The following is a 12,679-nucleotide window of genomic DNA, read 5'->3' as shown; positions in this document are numbered from 1 at the left end:
GTACTTAATTCTCTAATAATAAATGTTGTATTCTGCAACTATCAGCAATCTGCAATTTGACATATTAGAGGTCAATTAGTCAAAATTCTACAAAAAAATGCTCTGTCCAAAAATTAACCCGATGATAACGATTCAAAAATCATTATATTAACAACCCCCATATACTAGCATGTGGTGGATGGAAAAGTATTTTCCCAAGCATATATCATCAGGGATAGTTTAGTAAAACTTGCAGAAGATCAGCATATGAAAATGAAACCTGATTTGTGTTCATTTTTTTAATGAACGAACATGAATAAGAAAACTCTTTAAATCAAGTGTCTGTGTTCATTCATTTATTGGATTAGAAATAACCGAACGAACACAAACAAGCCTCATTAGTGTTCATTCGGTTCATTTACATAACCGTATATTAAAGCTCACGAACATTGATTCAACAAACTACCCTTTTAGCCTTCAGCCTTTTAGTAATAGAGATCACACCATCACGGGCCAAAGAAGGTACCTTATAATCAATATTAAACAATATCAGTTGTAATCTGAAAACAATATGACATTGGATTAATAAAACAAATTTTAAGAAACAAACAATTACTTAGCAATTACATATCATTCATATACAAACCAAAGCATTAGCCTTCATCAGGTATTCAGAATTCCAAACAATCAACAAAAATCGAGGCAAACACAATATGAGAGTCTTAAAAGTGGTCTAAACGTAGGCCAAGGCATCAAAGTAAATGAAATGGGCACCTAAACCAAAAATCTTCATTATAAGGCCAAATCGGACACCTAAAATACTATACAAACAAGGAAATGAGCATATGCACACCTAACCATAACAAGATAAACAAACAAACATTTAAAAAAAAACAATTTTTTATTACCCCGCGCGTGTGACGTTTTGTACATATATTACGTCTTTTTGTCTAACGTTTGAGTATTTAACTTTCTAGGAATGTCCTGTATGTAGTGTTCATAAACAAATTTCGTATCCCAGATACTATTACATTGAGGTTAACACTTCTATGTTTCCCTAACCTAGCTACAACCTGATCTTTTGTACAACTGATGTGCAATTTATTATACATCGTGTACAACCAAAGCTCACAATTAAAATCAATCATCACACTGAATTTAATAGCTGTCTTCGGGTGGTTATCAATAGCAGACATATGAACATGATTGTCATTATGTAAATTGACTACATAATATAAAAATTATAAAATTTATATCATAAATCAAAACATGCAGAGAGTAACATGTCAAAATTTGAATTACCATCCGAAGAACCATCATTCTCACTACCAGCACAGTCATTCACTAAACTTGATGCTACATTTATACATGTTATCCTAAATGACATCATTACTGAAATCAAATAAAAAACAAATTACAGACCAGATATGGGCTATAAACCGGACCATACATAACCGGCGTATTCCAATCCAATCGATTTTGGCAGTTTTATCGGTTTGGTCCTGACTTTGAAAACCTCTAAAAAATCTGAAATAAAAGTGTTGTAGAATAATTTATAGAAAAATTAACATACTCTATTCTTCTTTATTTACCGGAATTTGAATTCGCTCTTAGCCCATGCATTGATTCCTAAACATCAAGAACTTGAATACAATGTATTCCTTCTGGTTTGACAGTTTGACTACTCATACCTAATGATGAAACAAATAAGAAGAAACAAATTAGTTCACTTTTTTTAAAATCTATAATAAGTTTCTAGAAAAGAAATTAGATTAAATTACATTGCTTCAGAAAGAAGCAAGTCGTTTTGCCAACCCTAGATGACCCTTCCCATTTTAAAGCCACGCGCTTCATTTGACTAATCCATATTGAGAGGTTATTTCAATATGGCCCGTCCGTATTGCCACTTGAATATAAAATCCATGATCACGACAACATAGTAGAGTTGAGGAGGACTATATCTTGCAATTGTATACCAACAATAATTCTTCAATTGTGTGTTTAGCATTCAAGACATCACACACGCTATAAACCAAATCAAGGGAATATATACGAATGTTGTAGTTCTTATTCTAGGGTTAACTATGAAAATGTAAAACACTAAAACCGATGGTTGATTATTACCTGATGTTAAGATAATCCTGTATGTTAATAATTTGTGAATGATGTCTTTTGATCAGTCCTGCAAAATCCATTTTTCACCAACAACTGCCATCAAATGCCAAAAGACAGTATAATCTGAAATGGTTAATTGCTTATTGGAACCTGATTACCGTGTATTTGAGCCTTTCCAAAAGTTAACGTATTTTGGAAGACAACTCAATGCTTCGTGGTTGTTGGATACTAAAGCAACAAAAAGACTAAAAGTATTAATTCAAGGGCATTGGCATACTAATGTAAATCATAAGCAAACACTATGAAAATAGAAACCTTTATAGTGGTCGATAACTCCATGCAGATTTGGTAAATAAATAAAAGATAACTCATAAACAGCATTAAAATGGTGTAAGAAATGAAGCAAAGCTGAAAAGAACATCAATTACCATTACGTACCTTGCTACGCAACCAACAGCTATTTCACGCCTTATCTTTTGATTACCATTGAAGACCTCTAGATCATTGGTTTGATTAAACTACATATTAAAATTGATAATAAAATTAAGCCTATCAATTGATCATAAGTTGATCATACTAAACAGGTCAAACAAAATTCAATAACTGTTTAGTAAAAATGAAATGTTTTGGGCTGAACTGAACTACTAGATTTTATTTCCTTGTAAAACATTACAGTTTGTGCATACCACATCATACTTTCACAAACCTGCTGCAGAAAGCTTGAAATTGTTTTAAACTCAACTTCTTGTATTAACTCCCTCTCCCTCTGAGACAAATAGATTGCTAAAGCTTCAACATATAATGATGGGGATATAAATAATTAGTCTAAGAAAAAATGAAAATCACCGAAGAATTAGAGGAAAAAAACTGGAAACTAAACCTTTTGAAAATGCTTGTGTCGTCTTCTGATGCAAGATACTGCATTGCAAATTTTGATGTTTCGGCCTCCTAAATCCACTTTTGGCGCTACACGAACATGCTAATTAGTAAAAGTGAAATATAAAGGGGAGCATGGAAAGTGTGGTTAAAACTAATAATCTAATTAGTCAATGTTAGTATATTTAAAAACATGATCCAAACACCCACAAAGAAAAAATGAACTAACCTAATAAGAATAGATTGATTTCCACCATATGCACTTCACACAATGAACCAAATGGATTCTACAATTATATATGTATTATAAAAGAAAACTGGTACGTCCATGTTTAGCTAATTACATTAATAATTCATATTGTTTGATAATAATATAGCTAATTGCATCTATGTTCAGGTGCTATTCACAAAAAGATTTTAAACAAAACAAAGTTTAAATGCATAAAACCCCAATTTGTGAACAAAATAAAAAAATCTTCATAAAAAGAATAAATAACCATCTAACACTAACTAATAACCATGGTGTGATATATGAAACGGGTTAACAAAAATAAACGGTACATCATTTTACCACTTAAAAAAATGATATTGAAAAAAGAAACATAACTTAACACCAAATTGATGCGCGTTTGCAAAGCGGTACTTGTTTTTGCTACAAAAAGTGATCTTCTAAAAAATGGTTGCCACAACAGCTAGCCAAGCGTCAAAAACTTGATAAACAGTCCAAATGTGGACCGGTTTACAAACCGGGTTGCATTCATTGTCAAGATGAAACAATAGCAAACACAGCCCATAAATGCAGCAACATTGCTGCAAAACTTGTACCTAAAGTGCAGTGAAAGTTGCAGCATAGTTTAGCCTAGTCCTGATAGGAACCACGTCACACTCTCGATAGTCGAAAGCAGGCTTTTGTCATGCTGAAATGCAGTTAAATCTGTAGCTTGTCCTCTTCGGGCTGGCACCCCAGGGTGAATAGTAAACAGATGAAGCACAATCACATCTATACTGCTAGTCGATTGCTCCTTAAGACCCGTCATTTCAAAAGGCCCTAAAAATCACAACTTATAAAGCATATAATGATGTATAAACATAAAACAAAGCATTAAAATGGAATTAAGACTGTCTAGTTCACATGAAACATTATAAAGAAGCCTTAAAATGTAATTAAGATTGTCTAGTATCAATGGACCAATATAAATTTGCAATAAGTTCTCCTATCCAAACAAATATCAATATACTACATTCACTATTTATGATCAATCTAAAGAGAAAAATGAGAACCATGAACCTGTGGAAGGGTTTATATCAACGAGTGTGACTGTGAATTTCAAATTGGGGAAATAAACCACTCGTGTTCATATTGCCTCCTCTCTCCTGCACATCAATGAATCAAAATTAACATCTTTAGACTTCAGAATCACTCAACCACAGTTCAAAATTGGAAAATGTTGCTATAAATATATTAAATGTACAGCGCAAAGCCTAAAATCAACACTTAATATGCACACAATCAATTAAATATTAAATTTTAAAGAAAGATAAGTATAAAAAGATAAATTAAATATTAAATTTCATATCTTAAAAAAAGTAAGGGTAAAATATATTGATCTAGGCAATTTAGATAAAAAAATTTCATTCCATGTAATATTACTTTCATAGTTTCAATGCAGACATGAAAATACCAAGTAACGATGTCAACTGCGTATTTTAGTTTCAAATTGGCAGTTTGACTTTAACCAAATCACAAAAATGACCGTTCGACTTAAAAAGTTAATAGTTTGACTTTAACCAAGTTACCAATTTGACATAAAAAAAGTTATAGTTTGACTTTAACCGAATTACCAATTTGACTTTTAAAAACATAACAGTTTGGCAACCAACTTGAAACATCATTTGTTAAGGCAAAACACAACTTCACATCTTTCAAGCGAAAGATTTGTATTTTTTAACTAATAACAGATTTTATCTAATTTTATAAATAAGTAATGTATCAAAATTAGTTGACACCTACATAAATAAAAAAAATAAATGAAAACTTCACATAGAAAAATTATAGTTCCACTGTGTTTCAGCAGTTCAAAGCATTTGTGTTCAAACAAAATAGAAAATAATACTAGTTAAATATCATATATTTTCAGCACTTTCGAGAGACGTCTAACTGTATCAGCAACCCAAGCAGTTCCAAATGCAAGCAGTTCCAATAGGTCATGATTATCACGGGATCACCCAAATAAACATTGAAATTGGCACTAAATATTATGATTTAAACCTACGTTTCCTAGTTACAAATGAACTTAAAACATCTTTTACCTTTTTACATTAATTTCGTTGAATATGTAGGCACTAAAAGTATGATCTAGACATCAAGCTCAATCTCGAATGCTTCAATGGTTGGATTTGATCCTCATCTTGTGTGTGACTATAGTCATCAAGCGTTGAAGTCAGGCATCAAACAAGTGGATTTGATCCTCATCTGCAACAAACTTAAAAGAATTAAAAAGTAACAGTTAATGAACCCAAACAACTGTAAGTGAAAATTTCTTTGAAATTACCTGGTGACAAAGACCATAAACCGAGCAACCATAGCTGCTATTAAGGATTCAACCTTGTCAAAACGAGCAACTTTGTTGAAATAGCCTCAAAAAAGTATGAATTGTAAAGAAGGCAACAAAACTGATAAATTGTATCAGTGTGAGATTTAAAGAAGAAGAATATGATGAACTTACGATCTGTGATTTTGTTTACCGGCCAACAAGTAGTTTGGATAACGGTCTATTAGGGTTTCATCGATGGTTAAGAGATACCGTATATAATATAAATTGAACGTGAAATGATTGAAGAATCCTACGATTGGAGGTCAAATGACGCATGTGTAGGAGAAGTTTGAGAAAGAGAGAGAGAGAGAGAGAGAAAGCGTTTGAATTTTGTAAGGAGATTAGGGTTTTCAATTTTAAATAATGCGTAGAAGAAAACCATGTAGTATTCAAATTTTCATCAGCTGGTTATTACTTCTTACTAGGCTTGTATGCTTCAAGATCTTGTACCTTGCGCTTATCAATATGTAAATCTCTTAATTTTAAGAGTTTTGGTGAATGACCATTATACCCTTTCTAAATGTATTATAATATATAGTATAGATATAGGTGTGGGATCTAGAGAGAACTCCTCTTAAAGAGAGAACTAGAGAGCTAATAAAGAATTATTTGTAACTTTTAAAAAAAAATATTTTTTGATTTCATTTTGTTTCCTCCTTCTAATAAGTTGATATTGTTCGTAAAAAAAAGCTGTCGATATAGTGCATATATGCAATATATAATACAACACAATTTCATTATACAATTCACATTCTTGAATGTATGCAAATACACCACTATTTATTGTATGAAATGCACACTAATGCATATACGTAAAACACTAATGCACATATGCACTATATCAATATTTTTATTTTTGTATATAATGTAACACTATTGCAAATATACAATACAAAAAACTGCATATATGTTATTTAACACTATTTCACATTTCAAAATACACACTATTGCACATATGCATTATAAAAAAGTCGACGCGTTGCATATATGCATTGCAACGAGTTTTTTTTTATTTTTTTTAATATTTATATTTTTTGTGGTGAAGAATAACAAAATAAAAGAAGGATAAAATAAATAAAATTAAAAATGTTTTTTTAATTAAATTAAAAATATTATTTTATTAGTTCTCTTGTTCTTTCTCTAAAAAGGAGTTCTCTCTTGATCTTTTCCCTATATATGTGTGTGTGTGCGCGCGCGCGTGTGTGTGTATTATAGGTATACATTAATAATAAACTTTATTTTAATAAATCTCACCACCATTATTTTTAATTCTTGTCGTTGAACGCTTTTACGAACTTTCTACATTTCTTATATATGCATATGTATATTATATATATATATATATATATATATATATATATATATATTATTTATTGTTAAGCAAAAATATGATAAGCGTGTTAAATATATTAATTATATTTTTATCTATAGAGTTCCTTTTCAAATCCAAAATAAACTATTTGTTTATATTATGTATAATTACATATTATTATTTAGATTATTTATTTACTCGTATTATAGTTGTTTAATATAATACATTAGTTACACACTATTATTATTATTATTAAAACTATTTGTATATTTATATATTCATATTTATATTATCATAACTACATCTCATATTTATTTACTTAAACTAATTATTTATCAATTCGATCATATGTTTATTTAGTATAAAAGGTGATTCTATAAAATAATAAATGTAATAATTATTTAAAATGAAAATGGTTTGCAATAATATTAATAATAGAAATCAATCGTTCGATCAATAAACATTCTAAACACAAAACATAATTCAAATCACATTGAAATATTAATTCATTAAATTATGTTATATCTTTTATAATTAATTTATATTGTATTATATTCAACTAGGAAATCCTTGTCGGTGCATTCTGAAAGGTTTAACTGTTTACTATCCCATCATCCTCACTTGTGTATTGTTCTTCTAATCAGGTGAGTATTTCACTCCCCTTTTTGCTATATTTTAAATCCGTTTTGGGGACATATGCGTATCTTATTTATTTACCTATTATATAGTATTTATAATTGAAACTGTTTAATACTTGTGTCTATATCTGTTTAATGCCCAATTTTCTATATGTTTATTTGTTTTATTTTACCGCATTCAGAAAGGTACATCATAATGGTATGATCATATGACGGCGTAATGGCCGGCGTCCAATCGCATGACAATGGTTTCACCAACAACTCATTTTCGGTAACCAATGCCCGATTCGCATGGCAACGGTTTAGCTCATTCTTTATTATCTATTTGAATTGTGTACATGCTATGGCTTATATGTTATTTCACATAAAAATTTGCGTTTTCTATTATATATTATTTTATTCAAATTAACTGGTGTTTTACTCACTCAACATGCGTTGTTGACAAAAAAAATATTTTATTTTATACGCATATGCATGTTATCGTATGAACTGAATGCAAGTTGGTTAAGACTTAGTGATAAACTTACGTTAGAAGAATCTTAATAATGATCATTAGAAATGTAAATTTGTTTTGTTGTATTTTATGAATTATGTATGTTGGGTTTGTACAAGATTATCAAAGTTCAAGTTAACCATATTTAACATGAAAACGCAACGGAAGCTTAGATTTTAAAACTTGTTATGAACATACCATTATGTTAAAACTAAAACCCAAAGAACAAGGATCAATATTACAAGAACAATATGCTTACAAAATGTAAATGGTACCTTCTTATACCTTATAAGAAGATGTAGATGGATGAAGAAGATGATGTCTTCAAATGGCAAGGTTGCAAAGAGAAACCCTCAAGCTTTGTATACCCCAAGCTTTGAGCAACAACACCAACTAGTTGCTAGGATTTTTGAACACTTGAACTAGCTCACAAAACTCCCTTTTTTTCTGCTGCTGCTGCCGTGAGTATATTAGAGAGGAAGAGAGAGTTTTGAAGCTTGAATACACTTAAAAAATCTCAAAGAACAAGACCCAATTGCATGTATGGGGAATGGAGGATTAAAAAGGAACCCAAGACAAGTTACAAAGAGCATCTTGTTTTTGATTGGGTAAAACCACCACCCCCACATGGGTGGCCGGTTTTGTTTTGTTTTTCCTTTTTTTTTTTTTTTTTTTTTTTTTTTTTTTTTTTTTGTTTTGTGTTTTAACATTTAAAACATCTCCATTCATTTTATAAAACTCATTTTCATAAAATGTACATACATCTATTTAATTATTTAACCAATTAAATAATTAGTTTATATAAACAAATTATCCAAATAATTTATTTGAATCCTCAAGTGTGTTTGTTTAGAAAACCAATTTTCTATACATGTAGTGTTCGGTATTCGTTTAAATGATCAAATTATTAAAAGAATACATTTGGTGTCGTCTAGCTTGTTATTGGGTATGACCCGACTTGGATCAAACACAGTTAGCCACATTAATATAAGTATGTGTCTCGGGCATACGTAATTTCAACAATCTCCCACTTGCACGAGATACATAGAAAATTAATGCAAGTGGTGAATACTGCCTAACAACAGTTCACCACCCCTAATGTGTTTGACGAAGTGCCATTCAATAACATCATCCCTTCAAGTCCCTTACTTGATATGATTTAGGTGAATCTATCATTATATCCCTTTGTTACTAGATGTCATGTTGGATCTAAGAGACATAGGCGATCATTCTCTTTACAATTCAACTTTATCAGGCCTTAGACATCTAAACTCTCAACACATAAGAGGAACAAATTCCATCTTGACTGTATACGCCTCTCACTATCACTTTATACTCCACCTGAGCTCATCCTTATGTACCATCTTTTACGAATAGCGAAGGGGAGAGTCAAAGTGTAATACTTGGTGAAAATCAAGACCCAGTATACATCTCAGGTCTAAGGATAATATGAAATTCTCCTTTACTCAAAATTACTAATGATCAGGTCCATTGACTCCATGTAGTAATATTGAGAGCGGGTCAGTCCAATATTCGTATCCCACAAATATCTATGAACCTTGGCAGCAAACCTATGCTCCATATTCATTCCTTATGAATATCCACCAATCCTAGTTCATAATAGTCTTGCTTCATATTTGTTCCCACAAATGTGATCGACTACGGACTTTTAGAATAAGATAACTTATTCATGGATTTAAACATGCAAAATTAGAATTTAACTCAAGATTCCATAATCATATAAAAGAGTTAAATTACAAAAGTCTTTTAAACTTTAATACAAAATAGATCAAATCCAATTACTAGAATATCGAAGTCCTAAGCCACTCGCATGACGCTCATGTTTCGGTCTTTCTAGGAGCTTCGTGAATGGATCCGCAAGATTTTGATCAGTTCCAACTTTGCGAATACATATCTTTCCTTTTTCAACTTCATCCCTTATGTAGTTGAATCTCCGCTCTATGTGCCTTGTCTTTTGGTGCGAACGAGGTTCCTTGATTTGTGCAATCGCACCCTCGTTGTCACAAAAGATTTCTAGGGGGTCTTGAATGGAAGAGACCACCCCTAGATCAGTAATGAATTTCTTCAACCATGCAGCTTCCTGAGCTGCCAATGAAGCGGCGATGTATTCTGATTCTGTAGTGGACAATGCTACCACTTCCTGTTTTGAGCTCTTCCAAGAGACAGCTCCTCCATTAAGAGTGAACACATACCCAGATTGTGATCGAGAATCATCTCGATCAGTTTGGAAGCTCGCATCCGTGTAACCTTTTATAGCGAGTTCCTCCTCACCAGATCCATATATCAGAAACATATCCTTAGTTCTCCTAAGGTATTTCAATATGCTCTTAACAGCCATCCAATGACTGTTTCCTGGATTCTGTTGGTATCTGCTTGTCATGCTCAAAGCGCATGACACATCCGGTCTAGTACATATCATCGCATACATGATGGATCCTATAGCAGAAGCATATGGGATTTGTTTCATTATCTCTTGCTCACCCTTTGAGTTTGGACATTGAGCTGAACTCAATATAGTCCCTCTTTGAATAGGTACAAAACCTTTCTTGGAGTTTTCCATCTTGAACCTTTTCAAGATTTTATCAATGTATGTACTTTGGTTCAAACCTATCAAGCGCCTTGACCTATCCCTATAGATCTTTATTCCCAAAATATAGGCAGCTTCACCAAGATCCTTGATGGAAAATCTACTTCCAAGCCAAGCCTTAACGCTTTCCATGGTTGGAATGTCATTTCCAAATAGTAGAATGTCATCGACATACAATACTAAGAAGGTAATTATACTCCCACTAGCTTTCTTATACACACAAGCCTCATCAGCGTTCTTGATGAATCCAAAACTTTTGATTTCTTCATCAAAACGATGATTCCAAGTTCTAGATGCTTGTTTCAATCCATAGATTGATTTCTTTAACTTGCATACTTTATTAGGATGTTTTGGATCGACAAAACCTTCAGGCTGAACCATATAGACATCTTCCTCAAGATATCCATTTAGGAAAGCGGTATTGACATCCATTTGCCAAATTTCATAATCATAATGTGCAGCTATGGCAAATAATATCCTAATAGACTTTAGCATTGCCACAGGCGAAAAAGTTTCATCATAATCAACCCCTTGAGTTTGAGTGAAACCCTTAGCTACAAGTCTTGCTTTATAAGTATCCAAGTTTCCATGCATATCAGTTTTTCTTTTGAAAATCCACTTACTTCCAACAGCTTTGGAATTGAGTGGTGGTTCAACCAATTCCCAAACTTGGTTGTCATACATGGATTGCATCTCAACGTTCATGGCTTCAAGCCATTTGTCACAATCATTCTTGGACATTGCATCACGGTATGTGGTTGGTTCATCCGAATCTACCACGTAGCAACCTTCTACAAAAAATCCATATCTTTCGGGTGGATTGCTAACTCTACCAGATCTGCGAACGTTTTGTGTGTTTTGATCAACCACTTGATCACTTTCAACAACCTCTTGTTGAGTGCTAGTATCAACCAATTGTGTATCATCTTGTGATTCTTGATCCTCATCAAATTTCACTGTTCTACTATTAGTTCCTTCCTCAAGGAACTTAGTTTCCAAGAACTTACCCTTTCGAGCAATAATAACATTTTGCTCACTAGGGTCGTAAAAGTAATATCCTATATCATCTTTAGGATAACCTATAAAGATACATTTAGTGGATCGGACTTCTAATTTGTTTGGGGTGTATTGCTTTACATAAGCTTCACAACCCCAAACTTTTAAGAATGATAGCGATGGAGCCTTTCCATGCCATATTTCAAAAGGTGTCTTCTCCACTTTCTTGGTTGGAGCCATATTCAATATGCGAACAGCGGAAAGTAAAGCATAGCCCCAAAATGATAGAGGTAAAGTGCTTCTAGCCATCATCGATCGAACCATATCTAATAGGGTACGATTTCTCCTTTCAGACACACCATTATGTTGTGGTGTTCCAGGTGGAGTAAGTTGTGAAATAATTCCACAACTCTTAAGATGATCTTGAAAAACACCACTTAGGTATTCACCTCCTCTATCACTACGAAGTACTTTGATTGTGGTCTTGAGTTGTCTTTCTACTTCAGTTTTGAAGTCTTTGAACATTTCAAAAGCTTCATCTTTGTGTTTCATTAAGTACACATAACCATATCGACTATAATCGTCAATAAAGGTAATGAAGTATCTTTCACCATTCCTAGTCATTGGTCTAAAAGGACCACATACATCCGAATGTATGATACCCAGTAATTCTTTTGACCTTTCAAAAGTTTTATTAAAGGGTTGCTTTGTCATTTTGCCTTGTAAACAAGATTCACATACATCAAATGAATCATACTCATTTGTTTCTAGAATACCACTCTTGCGAAGAGTTTGCATGCGATTCTTGCTTATATGTCCAAGGCGACAATGCCAAAGATAGGAATCACCCAAGTCCTTCTTGAGTTTCTTGGTGCTGACATTGTACATTGAACTACTATGTGACATACCACTTTGATCTATTTCATATATACCATTCATGGGTATAGCTTTAAAATAAAATATGCCATTCAACAAAACATGAATATCATAATCAATAAACTTAAGATCAAAGCCACATTGTTTTAAAAGAGACACGGAAATAATGTTTCTCCTTAACTTAGGAGCATA

The 12,679-nt window shown here is 32.2% G+C and overlaps 1 long non-coding RNA gene across 1 annotated transcript; it reads right to left on the bottom strand.

Annotated features, from left to right (window-relative positions):
* Positions 1 to 2,517: 2,517 nt before the first annotated feature.
* On the bottom strand, positions 2,518 to 3,271 carry LOC143611210 (uncharacterized). Its single transcript, XR_013149732.1, has 3 exons — positions 3,200 to 3,271; positions 2,781 to 3,060; positions 2,518 to 2,588 (listed from the first exon to the last, which is right to left on the bottom strand). It is a non-coding gene; the product is annotated as an uncharacterized LOC143611210 (long non-coding RNA).
* Positions 3,272 to 12,679: the final 9,408 nt, after the last annotated feature.

Source organism: Bidens hawaiensis, unplaced genomic scaffold (genome assembly GCF_021521415.1).
Source record: "Bidens hawaiensis isolate Kalapana, Puna unplaced genomic scaffold, B.hawaiensis_p1.1 tig00030170_1, whole genome shotgun sequence".
NCBI lineage: Eukaryota > Viridiplantae > Streptophyta > Magnoliopsida > Asterales > Asteraceae > Bidens > Bidens hawaiensis.
The sequence above is the reverse complement of the archived record's forward strand: the minus strand, read 5'-3'. Positions and strand labels throughout refer to the sequence as shown.